The following is a 1,416-nucleotide window of genomic DNA, read 5'->3' as shown; positions in this document are numbered from 1 at the left end:
CGTAATAACATTTAACGTATCAGATATTACATATATTAACAACAATGTATCAAAAATTTAGTTTTTTGTTTGACATTTACGAAATGGGTCGCTATACGCTTGAACAAAATTGGGAAATATTGAAAACTTACTTTCAAAGTGATGAGTCTTCAACTCAAACTGTAAGAAATTTACGTGGAAAATTTGATAGAAAAAAAATGCCTTCAATGCAGTTTGAATCAATCAGTGAATCAATTTGTGAAGCGAATTCGGCAAACTGAATCCTTATTGGATAAAGCAACTCGTTCACGTGCTCGTCCAGTAAGGTCAACTGAAAACATTGCTGGTGTTGCTCAGAGTTAAACAACTACAACATCAACTCGTTCTCAAAACTTGAACATTTCACGCACTTCTTTAAGAAGAATTTTGAATGAAGATCTCGGTATGAAGCCTTTCCAATAAAGCCATAAACTTTGAAAAATATTCATGCGTTTTTTTTTTAGAGCCAAATTAAATTCCAAATTTTAAATGGCCCACCCTGTATATATATATATTTATATGCATAATGCTTTTCATTACTGTGATATTGTACATATAAAATGGCAATTTATGTAACTGATATCCACTTGTATAGTTCTAATCACAATTCTCTACATAAAGATTTATGTATAATAATTAGAACTAGTAAAGCATTTACATAATTTATTCAATTAATTATTTGAATTATTTTATTTTACTTTATTTGTAATTTAAATTATTAATAATGTTGTTATTCTTGTAGTAATTTTATATACAGGGTTCCCGAATTTAAATCAAACTTCATAAGTGTGTAGGAAACTGATAAAGAATGAAAAAAGTCCTTTAGAAATATGCATGTTTTTGCTTCGTTTTGGAAAAAATCATGAAAAAAGACAAAACGTTATTTTCATTTTTGCATTTATTTATTAATTATTTGTTTATATTTATTGATGTTATCACTTTCTTAATGTAGATATTGTTCAAAATGTTAGCCTCTTGCAACAATGTACAAGCATTGCATTTAGTATGGACAGTTTGCAGCCAAACTGATCTGGTAATATTTTGTATACTGCAGTCACTAAGTTCAGAATACTATTGTTTTCGTGTACAACTTCGGCAATAATGCTTTAGAGATAATGCAAGAGTATGCATCGATTTCCAGACAGAAGAGTGCTAGATTAGCGAGTCATTATGTTGACCAGATCAGTGTTTGCTGCAACACAAGCTGTTCCATACAAGATGCTCACATTTGCTGCAAAAGGCTATCACTTTTAACAATATCTATATTAAGCAAGTGACAACAAGAATAAATAAGCATGAATGTATAATTAAATTTAAAAAGTAAGAACCATATTTTGTTTTTTTTTTCTTCAAAACAAAGCAAAAACAAGCATATCTCTTAAAAGGCTTTTTTTCTTA

The 1,416-nt window shown here is 28.9% G+C and overlaps 1 protein-coding gene across 1 annotated transcript in view; it reads left to right on the top strand.

Annotated features, from left to right (window-relative positions):
* The window catches only part of LOC108692509 (probable DNA mismatch repair protein Msh6), a 7,735-nt gene that overhangs the window by 342 nt on the left and 5,977 nt on the right, over positions 1-1,416 (top strand). The window lies entirely within an intron of this gene.

This window comes from Atta colombica, unplaced genomic scaffold (genome assembly GCF_001594045.1).
Source record: "Atta colombica isolate Treedump-2 unplaced genomic scaffold, Acol1.0 scaffold73, whole genome shotgun sequence".
Taxonomy (NCBI): Eukaryota; Metazoa; Arthropoda; class Insecta; order Hymenoptera; family Formicidae; genus Atta; species Atta colombica.
Note: the sequence above shows the minus strand (reverse complement) of the source record. Positions and strands in the feature narration are given on the sequence as shown.